This window comes from Pteropus alecto, unplaced genomic scaffold (genome assembly GCF_000325575.1).
Source record: "Pteropus alecto unplaced genomic scaffold, ASM32557v1 scaffold24, whole genome shotgun sequence".
NCBI lineage: Eukaryota > Metazoa > Chordata > Mammalia > Chiroptera > Pteropodidae > Pteropus > Pteropus alecto.
In genome coordinates this window covers 20526823-20538140 of record NW_006439192.1, presented here as the reverse complement: position 1 = coordinate 20538140, position 11318 = coordinate 20526823, and the positions used below count along the sequence as shown (strand labels likewise).

The 11318-nt window shown below is 36.1% G+C and overlaps 1 protein-coding gene across 1 annotated transcript in view; it reads left to right on the top strand.

The window, feature by feature from the left end:
• Positions 1-2164: 2164 nt before the first annotated feature.
• SORBS2 (sorbin and SH3 domain containing 2) overlaps positions 2165-11318 on the top strand; it is a 299053-nt gene continuing 289899 nt past the window's right edge. Inside the window, exon 1 of the mRNA XM_006916395.3 lies at positions 2165-2339. The gene's annotated coding sequence lies outside the window, so the exon portion shown is untranslated. The remainder of the gene's footprint in view (positions 2340-11318) is intronic.

Below are 11318 nucleotides of genomic sequence, written 5' to 3'. Positions count from 1 at the left end.
ATTATTATTTAGTGACTGTGGGCAGAGAAATGTGTACACTGTGTGGTTACCCATAGTTAACACAGGTGTACCTTGGAGATATTGTGGGTTTTGTTTCAGACCACAGCAATAAAGCGAATATCTCAATAAAGCAAGTCAGATGAACTTATTGGTTTCCCGGAGCATATAAAAGTTATGTTTGCACTATACTGTAGTCTATTAAGCGTGCGATAGCATTACGTCAAAAAAATTTACATGTCTTAATTTAAAAATACTTTATTGCTAAAAAATGCTAACCATCACCTGAGCCTTCAGTGAATCTTATCTTTTTGCTGGTGAAGGGTCTTGTCTTAATGTCGATAGAAATGCAATATATGAAGTGCAATAGAGCAAAGCACAATAAAATAACGTATGCCTGCGTACTATGGTAACTGAAATCTGAACTGTATTACCAGGGGACTGGTGTTATAAACTAAACTGTGTAACTGATATTCATGCATGTTGGAACCATGCAAAGTGAGAACTGCCTGTGCATCTCTAATTTTGACAAGGGCATTAATGATAGTATTTAAACCATTTTCCCATTGTTTCCTCCAATTTACTTTCTCCGTATTGATTTCTCTCTGCTATTTATTTGTTTGTTTGTTTGTTTGTTTGTTCTATTCTCAACTTTGATATTAGATATTGGTCTGATTTGCTCAAATGTAAGAGTAAAGCACTAAAAACTCATGTGTAGAGTTTATTAACTTGGCCTTCACTGTTGAGTGATCTGGCTGGGCCATTTCTTAAAGAGTATTGAATATTAATGCCTTTAAGTCTTATCTTTTGGGATGGTCAGAGTCTCCAAAGAACACTTTTCAAATGTCCTTCCTGGAGAGTATACCACCTTTATACATCTTATACATACCTGTCTCCTCGGAATTGACAGCAAGAGAGAAGGCCGTTTTCCATTCACTTCCTTCTTTTCATTTTGGTACCTTTATTTGTAACCATGCCAGTAGAGGAACACTCTGTTTTAGTCTCTCCGGAGAATAAACCTCCAGTGTTCTGCTAAGGTGAAAGATAGGCAGTCAGACCACCTGCTGTTTTTAACCATACCTTAACTTTACTTCTAAAGATCCATTATGTCACCAGATCCAGAGCTTCTTCAGATTGGCACCTTGTGAATTTTGTCACTTCTTGACATTCTCCATTGGTAGTTTAGGATTCAGCTTTCCCTGGTCACTTACCACCTATCCACTGCTCTCTAGTTTTTGAAATTTGGTTGCAATTTTTCCACTTCTTTGCCTTCATAGGTTTATTGTTTTTAAAATAAAAACTTTATTGTCATTCTAATGAGGCTTTATGAGGGAGAGAAGGTTAAATGTATGCAGTCAATTCACTATCTTTAATTTAAAGCCTCTCATTTAGAAAAATAATATACCAGTGGGTATTTTTTTAATATCCTGTACTAAACCCTTGACCAAAGAAAAGCAGAAAATTGAATCTAATAGATGGATAGAAGATGATAAAGCTGTGGTTTTATTCTTTTCTTATTTTGCCCGTTTTCATAGAATAAAAGGTATGATATTTCTTTCTGTTACTTTTCTTCCAGAGATGTTAACAAAGGCTTTACCATCTTTCTGTCATTGATCTTTATGTTTTCATTATCATAACCATATTAAATCAACCATAAATATTGTAAGAGCATTTTGCGTAAGAGATTTATAACACTTTCTTGAAATGGTTTCAGTAGTCTTATTCAATTGCACTTCCTGGCATTTTGAATAACCCTCTTAATATATTCTGTCATTCCCATCTGTTTTGATTTAATGTTGATTATACAGACACACGCATTACAAGAAGCCAGCTGATCACTTCAGCACTGAGTTATGCATGCATTAGAACCAAAGTATTTTCAGAAATGAAACATAAAACTGCTATTGTTAAATTATATTCAATTTATTAAGTTACTCCTGGGTAGATTATGTAGACCTCTGAAAAATTAAACATTAGATGTATTCATAGAAAATCATGCCACTGCATTTTAACCAGCCACTAATTCCCTAACCAGGGAAAATATATTGAACACAGTCGAAGGTTAAGGCAGAGGAGTACAGTGAGACTAGGAAGCAGCCAATCAGATGGCGAGGGTCTAAAGATCTGATGCCTCCAGGCAAGCAGCACCAAGCTGAGCTGGTTAGTCTCCTCTCATTGCAGACGAACACCACCACATACACGTCGTAAATGCTCCCCGTGTGGGCAGCAACCACCAAGCAGACCCGTAGCTGAAAAGAGAGGGATACATGCCCAAGCAACTCATTCTGCTCAGCAGCGGACAAGACAGCGATATTCCTGTGCTGGAATGTTCTCATTCAAAGGTATCGATTCTTTTTCCTTGAGTTGCTATGTTTCTTAAGGATTAAGGAAAGTAGAGATGCTAGTGCTGGAGGATGATCTCTCTGCTTTCTAGTAATGCTTTGTTCCTGTTCTCAGTCTAAATGTCAGCCTTTTAAGATGGTTAACCTCTGGGGGAGACGGTAATAAGCAGAATAAAGGAACACTTTACATTGCTTAAGCTGACTGTGCACAGACCCTTTATTAGGACAGACTCTTTGTTACTATTGCTATTGTTCTGAAGGTAAACTGGCTAAAATTGCAGCTTAAAAGCCATCACATTCTGCTACCTTTATAACTAAGAGACCCAGGGAGGGAACGGTTGGGGGCGGGGCAGGGTGCAGGAAGGGGCTACATATCTTAAAGCTTGCTGCAATTTATCTAGCTATCTACCAGCCTCAGAGAGAAAAAGGGCCATACTGCTGATCTAAAGTACAGAAAGAGAATTTTGTCACTACGAGAGTTCCTCTATGCTTTTGACACAAGTTTTATAAAATACGAGCACTTTGCATATTCTCATCATGCTTAATAAAGATGCCTTAATTATCATTTATTACTGACAGCTGGTGTAATCGTCCAAAAGTCATCAGCATATTAGGAGCTCTTGTTTTAGTTGCCAAGGTAATAGGAAGGATAATTTAATATGTTACAGAGTAACAAAAGACCCATGAGAAACATATGCATTAGGTGAGGCAGGAGATTGCTTTGTGGAGCATTTATTTTTTGGAATGAGTTCCTTCTTTTGTCTCTCCTCTGCATCAATTATCTGTTAGAAGGAATGTATGAAACAAGGACTTGCATCATGTACCATATATTTAGAGTAACACAATTATTTCTTCTGTACATTAAGCAACATTTAATTCGTGTCTATGACATTAAATTGTTAGCCATATGGAAAGGTTTCAATGGTAAGTTGTCCACTATCCTCCATGGAACATTGGAAATCACACATTCGTGTGTTATCAATGTTGGCCTGGATGAAGTTGAGATAAACTGTTGTCCCAGGGAGCAGAAATCAAAGCAGGGAGTGCTCAGCTTCATTTTCCAGTTATCTCGCAAAAGCATGGCCCATTACATTTTAATCTTTATAGCTAATTGTCAGGGGTAATATTTTCATATCTCTGAAAGCTCTTCTAAGTAATGCAGATTCTTTGTGTAGTTATTTTTTAAAAGAGGGGAAATATTAAGACATTGATTATAGTTTCTAAATTTCCTGGCCGGTGGTGTTTTTATTTCTGTTTTTATTCATTTATTTACTAATTATGGTCTGTAGAGCTAAATACTCTTTGCTCCTGCAACATCAATTTAAAATTTTAAGGTTTAAAAATCAAAACAAATAAAAATAATTATATTTTTATTATACGTCAAATTTTTGACTTATTTATTTCTGTGTTTAAAATATATTGCTTTGGAGAAGGCAAAATTAACTAATTAATTGGATGGCCATAGGGAGTTCGTTAATAACATTGATGAATGGTAATGGGAATACAGGAATTAGTATTATTTTGCAGAAGAGAATACAGAAGGATAGTATCTTATATTTGAGCTATAAGTGTTCTGACACCTGAGATGATATGAAATTTATTTCTACTAAAGGAAGAATAAAAAGAACAGTCAAGATGTAATCTTAGAAAATAGGGTTAGAGTCAATGAAGCTTTTCAGGGTGTCAGGAGACAGATTAAAGGGAATGATTTCAAGCCAAAGGAGGGGCATTGCACTCTGAGGCAGCACAGGGGTAAAATAATGGACCCAGACTGGCCTTGGGTACAGACAGACCTGGATTAAATCCCACTACTGCCACCTACTCCCTGTGCAACCTGGGTAGATTAGCCCCACCCAGCTGGCTTCTGAGACTTAGGAGTCTGTATAATTATAAGTAGTTCACATAACTATGAAAAGGGTATAATTAAAAAGACATGGCATTGAAGTCGATTGTGACCTTGTTAAGATTGATGGGTGGAGACATGCCTCCTCCTTATACTTAGAAAAAGGGATTCACTGCAAGGGAAGAAGAAAGGCCCTTGTGAGTTCATCTCTGTCCTCTACCCTCTTCACTCTCTTCCATTCCCCAATAATGTTCTGCCTTCTGAAAGTATTGCCTTCAGTGTAATGCTTTGAATCCTACTTAAATGCAAATAGCCTTGGCAAGACTACTTTAAGATATTATTACTCCTTGGTCTACTGGAAGGACCTGAGAGCAGATATTGATAGGGGAATGCTGAGTAGGAGAGATTTTTTTTTTTTTTTTAAATAGAGGGTGGGAAGTTCCAGGTAAAAAGGATGCTATTGAGAGAGGAAGAACTAATTGGTGAGTCTAATGACTGGGAAACTATCCTACCAAAATAACTTAATAAATGCCTACAGAGAGACAAGGTCAGCGAAGAACATAAAATTAGGCTGTGGGTTCAAAATAAAGTGGAAAGCCTCGATAGCCAGCAGGCTTGGTGAGAAGCATGATACATACACACTTTGCTTTTCTTAGTCACCTACGGGGATGTTTGCTGCAAGCAGTGACTTCATGCTCTTCATAAGAACTTATTTATTAGCTTAAAGGGAAATAAATAAGAGGAAAGGAAGTAAAATCTAAGGTACAGAACAAATTTTATCTTTATGGCATAGTAATTTTTGCCAGAGTGCATGTCAGGAGTTAATGTAAAGAATGACTTTGTTGAAAACTAACTCTGGCTGTATGCACGCTCAACCTAGATCTGAACATAGAACATCAATACAGCCTCTGAGCAAGAATGATCTTCACATTTGTGTAGCCCTCCAAACTCTCCCCATTCGAAGTAACTCAACTACACCTCCTAGATTTTCTTAAACTTGAATTATCATTTTCTTAAACTTGAATTATCCCATTCGTTCCTTGAATTATCATTTTCTTAAACTTGAATTATCCCATTCGTTCCTTGAATTATCATTTTCTTAAACTTGAATTATCCCCTTCGTTCCTATGCTCCCATCTATTTAGAAATGATTAGATCTAGTGGAGGTTGCATGCTACTTGAGGGCTGAATATTTAGGACACTGCCCAGGCAGGGTGGTAAATGGGATGGTCCTGATATTTCCAAGGTCATTCCCACTTACTGACCAGTGTCTTCAATCTTACCTTTAAACCACTGAAACGTAAACACCTCTGGATGAAGTAAGGCTATAAAAAGCTATTTTAAATTTTCTCTTCTACAACTTTTAATTTTCTTCCTTTCTTTTTATAGTTTTGGGCATGTTTGTTTTCTTTACCAGATTGGAGTTCTTCCAGGAAAATGATAATTCTGACTTCAAATTGATCATTGCCTAGCTAAAGGCCTACCGCTTAGAAAATATTACACTAATATTTGCTTATCTTATTAATACAGTTCATTTCCCAAGAAGCCCATCAGCGTATGCACATTGAACTACCAAGATACCCAAGTTACATGAAGGAAATGTGACCACATTAAAAGCATCCATTTGACTTCTCAATAAAATCTATGAATTAGGGAAAATTTACCTTTGTTCGACATCTCTCAGCAGCGTTAAGTCAATATATCCTGGCACTCTTGTGGTACTGATAATACCAAGGGACTGTGTTTATGCCCAAGCAAATCTGATAAGCTCACACCAATAAAGTAATAGGTCACTCTCATTAGTGTAGGAGCCAAGTCCAGAATGTGCAATGTCCAGGAGGCCTGGTGTGAACTGCTGTAAAGAGACTTTGGAATTATCTGCCACCTACTGGGAAATGAGGATTGGAACCTTAAGGACAAAAGACAGGGAGTATAGAGCAGCAGCACTAGCCAGACAGTGAGCTGGGCTTCTGGAGTCATATCAAGGACTTCAAGAATGAGCCAGGATGATCAACCCCGCTCTAATCTTCAGAAGACACAGTAAGCCCTTCCTGAGACATTGTTTGAACAGTTTTGTTTCATCCCTCACAATTTTGTAAATCCTTCTTATGTCTTTTCAAAATCTTTGTCATGAACTGGGAAAGGAAGCCAAGTGTATGTTTCCCTTAATAAGCCAGAAGTGATGATGCCATGGTACCTGCCTGTTAACAACCAGGACTGTGTTATTATAAAATGAGGCAGTTCATGGAAAACAAGGGAGTTATCTGGCCCAAAGACTACTCCGCCCAACCCCAAAGAAAAGTTGTCTTGTTTTGTTTTAGTATGATGTCATTAAAGAATCACTTAGAGGTAGTGTCTGGGTTTATGACCTGAGAATCAATGTAAGATATCATCTTTCTCTCTCCTCTTTAAACTCTACCATTAGAATTTTTCCAATGGGCAGACACAGAGAAAAATTTGTATGTCTACTCGGTGGACATTCAGCTTCCTCTTGAACCACCTGGGGACTCTAGTCTATTCATATTTCATTATAAAGACATTTGAGCTCCCTCCCCCATAACACCAAAGAACAGACAGCCATCATTATACAGGTCACAGTATAATTTCTGAAGTGTCTCTCTAAAGCCCATTCAGCCTATTCTCAGAGGAAAAACAAACAACACTAATTTTAAAAAACAGACTCCCAACAAGTTAAAATGTGTATTAAAAATTAAAATACTATTCCCAGCATGGTCTTTTGTTACTCAAGGCTCCAAATATGCCATTCTTCACTGGTCCAATCCCTTCTAAAGTATGCTATAATAGAATTTGAATTTTGCAGTGAAGTGTGCCTTAGTTCAAATCTCAATTTTACCATTTTAGTAGTTGACCCTTTGATTTCAATCAATAAAATAAAACTGATATCATTCTACCTTATACTTCACTTGAAATTTAAATGGGATAATGAGTGTCTAGTATCTACGATGCCATCTGTCGCAGAGTAGACATTTAATAATTTGGAAACAATTCTTTCTGCTCTAGAGTCAAGTCCAAATGAGATACTTGGCATTGCATAGAGGGAACTTTTACTTACCTGACATATGCCTACCTTAGCAGCTTTGCCTCCTGCCCGGACCAATCCACTGATTATTTCTCAACCTTATTCTCTGGCAATACTTGGAGTTTGCAAACATTGTTTGCTGTTTTGGTCTGCATTCCACTATGTTTGCCTTTACATGTGTTGTTGTTTCCTTGACGTGGAATGCTGCATTTCTCTCTTTTTCTATTTCCCAGAAATCTGCTGTTTGTCATTGAACCCATAGTTCAAGGATGATATGCTTCTTCTCAATGATTTTCTTTTTACCTTAATAAGATAGCTAGTATTTAATGATTCTTACTATCTACCAGGTGCTCTTTTAGGTAAATATTTTATATAAGTTATCTAATTTAATATTGAAATTCATTATTCTACTCATTATAATATATTGTCTGTCTTCCCCACTACATTTTGATCTATTTGAGTATAGGAAAAAAAAGTGATTAGCATAACTTGAATGAATGAACGAATGAATGAATGAACAAATAGCAAGATAGATGAGAAAAAGAAGATAGAGAGGACAAATTTATACTAGGGGATGTGAAACTGTTCTCTGAGATGGGTCAATATTTTAGGGAGCAAATTGTAACGAGATCCAAGAATTTGAGAAGACATTATTTAAATGAATAAACAAAAACAAACTTAAACCAGAAAGCATATTACAACAATTGACTCATTTAAACTTACTTTAAAAAACTCACGAGAAGAGGGATTTTTATATACCTTATTTTATAAATGAGACAACAGAGAGTTGGCCATTCTTGTCTAAGACTAAATAGCTGAAAATTAGGAAACTTGGATTTGAACTTAAGTTTGCATAACTCTAATGTTCGTACTCTTTATACTAAGCTATTCTGACTCTTTAAGTAAATTGTAGGAGATTGCTCAGGCTAGAGAAAAGGTAAATTGTTTTGGAAGGAAAAGAAGTGACAATCGGGAGATTGAAAGTAAAGAGAACTTAGATACTGGAGGAGATAAGTCTTCCCTTCCATGTTAAACTAGTTGAGGATTGTGAGATTTCCCTATCTATGCAGTGTATGCCCCATAAGTCCCTGTACTGTAGACACTGAAGACTAACCACTTATATGGATCGCATTTCTCTGGATGAAGGAGTAGAGGATGGGAAGAGAATTCAAGAAAACTGAAAGAGGAAAAGATATAAAGGCCAGGATCATGAACTTTGGAAGCAAAAATCCTCCTTTCTCCTTTGACCCCATCCTTATTGTGGGTGTATGACTATTGAAGGATAGGGTAGAAATTGGAGGAGTGACAGTGCCAAGTTATGGTTTATGGACCCTTATGTTGGGTTACTGTCTGGGGAGATTTGTCTGATTTTACCACCCTAACCCAGGTAGTCCTTGATTAAGGATGGTTTCTAGAGTCAGAGGGCAATCCAACAGGTCATAATTTGCACTTTATGTAATTCAATCAAATGTATTTTATGTTTGTTAAAATAAAAAGCTAAGTGACATTTTGGGGAAAGTTTTATTATCTTATGCTATTCAGCACTTTACATTTCACATTTTAAAATTGTATGCTGTAAAATATGTCTTGTTTACAAAATTTGGTTCAGATATACGATGTGTTGAATTTCTTCCATTGACATATTTTTAAAAGAATGAATCCATTATTTGGAGGAGAAAATTAGGTGGATGACGAGATGGAAGTTCGTTTTTTGTTTCATTTGGTTTGTATTCCTTTTGCTGACATTTTGATTAGAACACTCTCTACCAAGGGAAACTATTTTGAAACATAGCTGCTTAATAAATGTCATAATTGATTTTTCTAGAATTCATATCTATATCTAACTCTCATCACAAGTTTTTTGCCTCTAGAATTTCAGATTCTTTCAGATAGCCAAACTTACAAACATATCTGTGGGGTCATTGCTATTTTCTTTTTCTTCCATTCTCACCACTGCCTTAATTCACATTCTCAATTTTTTTTTTGTTCAGATTATGCCAAGAACCTGGAACAGATCTCTTGGCCCACTCCCTTCAATCTCTGCATAACGGCTAGCATTCTCTTTCTAAAACTCAAATTTACTCATGTTAGCAACTCCTTTAAACTTTTTAAGATAGTTCTTTGTTCTTAGAATCAAGTCCAACTTCCCTCATGGCTTGCAGTCTTTCTTGATCATGTGCATGAGATTTTCCCTGAATTGTCTCTATACAACCCCCACCCGCCCCCACCACACACACACAATGTACGTTCCATACATTTTGAAATACTTGTAGGTTGCCAAACATATCTTGTTACTTCGCCACCCCAACTATTTCTGAATGGTGCTGCTCTACCTAGAGCATCTCCTTCACCTTTTTATTCCTGTCACTTCCCTACTCCTACCCCTAACACCTCCATCTTTGTGTGTCACATCTCACAGCAGTCCTCTGCATATTCTTTTCACTGCTCATATACTTAAGCAGTATGAATTAGATATCCCTCCTCTAATCTCACTTAGCATCCTATTCATTGTGTTTTTTTGTCAGTTTCTTTCTTTAATTCTTTTAGTAGTTGCTTTGTATATTTTGGTATTCCCTGATTGGGAGCATATATATTGATAAATGTTATATTTTTTTGATGTATTGTCCCCTTTATCATTATGCAGCGTTCATCTTTGTCTCTCGTTACATTTTTTATCTTGAAGTCTATTTTGTCGGACATCAGTACGGCTACACCTGCTTTTCTCTGGATACGATTTGCTTGGAGTATCATTTTCTATCCTTTCACTTTGAGTCTATTTGTCCTTGCAGCTGAGATGTGTCTCCTGTAGGCAGCGTATGGTTGGATTTTGTTTTTTGATCCAATCTGCTATTCTGTGCTTTTTTATTAGTGAGTTCAGTCCATTTACATTTAGGATGCTTATTGAAATATGAGGTTTTCCTATAGCCATTTTATCTTTTGTTTTCTGGTAGCTTGCAGTCTCCATTGTTTCTTTGTCATATGTCTAACTTATGGGCTATGTTTTGTTTATGTTTGCCTGGTTCTCAGTAAATGTTTGTGGAATAAATGAATGATCTAATGATGAGAAAAGCAAAAATCCTTTATAATAAAAATGGCAAAAAATATATATTTTCTATAAAAATATAATAAATGGAATGCTACAAGAGGATCTGTAGATGAAATCAAGTATACTTTCTAAAGATTTGTCAAAGTTGGGCAATGATCAGGAAATAAGTTAAGATTTGAATCATTATCATTTTTCATTCTTGCTTTAAAATATTGCCCATTCAATGTGCTTCCCTCTGACCTAAGCTAAGGCAAAATTTCGAAGACATACTTTTAAATTTTGCTAATTAATACAATATACCTTTCATGTGTTGATAATCTTATCTATACATTTGGTTTGGCTTCCTAATTTATTCAACATTATGTTGTTAGGAGAGACCTGATAGGGTTCATAAATTCCCCAAAATGGTCAACCTTTTATTGCAATAATTGCTCTATCAGCTGGCTGACAGAATCAAATGGGTAGATTAAGCCTCAAAGCAATCACAAATTGATGCTGCATTTGATTTTTTGGTTAAGGTTGTGACTGCCAGATCATCCCGTTATAAAGAAAGGTTTGCCTCTTTGCAATTATTAGATAATCTTAAGGTTGGTAATTTGTCACTATTCGGGAAATCTTGTTCCCCAAATAACTGCTATGGTTGTCCACATGGAAATGGTCTTAAATAGCCTCAAGAGCTTTCCTGGATAGATCTTTCTTGAATGTGTTCAAGTAGTGATCTATGAAAGAAGTATTTTACTAAAAACACCATTTATCCAATTCTATTCTACCAAAAAAAATTCCAAAAGTCTCCTGAGGATTATTGTTAAATTAAACCATCTACATGATAGAAAATATAGATGACACATACAGGTTTATTGTGGAATTTTTTTTTCTCTCATCCTAATTATTAAATATACCCTAGTTTCTTCATCCTATAGGTGTAAACCAAAACCACATTTCTTCCATTACACTCCCATAAATATTTAGGACAATTTGGGGAGCACCTGTTCTTCCAGTAATTCCCTCAGAATATAAACCAATATGAATTGCAATGGGAGACCTAAGCAG